We start from the raw sequence: 254 nt of genomic DNA, 5'->3' as shown, positions 1-254 counted from the left end.
TTTAATATTTTTACACAAATTACACCTTTTCCAATAAAATATATTTCAGTCCTCTTAGAAATAAAACAGCTAGACACAGAATAATAAAATAACAGCAAATATGTTTCCTTTTCCATTTTGAAACATCTTCTACATGCTAAACATCTCAATATTTTTTATTTATCTGTAAATGCACATTTTGTCTTACCCAGTCTCCCCTACAATGTTTTAATTTTTTTCAGATGTGTTCACATGACAGGAAACTATATTCATTT

The sequence above is a fragment of the Sinocyclocheilus anshuiensis genome, unplaced genomic scaffold (assembly GCF_001515605.1).
Source record: "Sinocyclocheilus anshuiensis isolate Anshui unplaced genomic scaffold, SAMN03320099.WGS_v1.1 scaffold285, whole genome shotgun sequence".
Lineage (NCBI taxonomy): Eukaryota > Metazoa > Chordata > Actinopteri > Cypriniformes > Cyprinidae > Sinocyclocheilus > Sinocyclocheilus anshuiensis.
Note: the sequence above shows the minus strand (reverse complement) of the source record.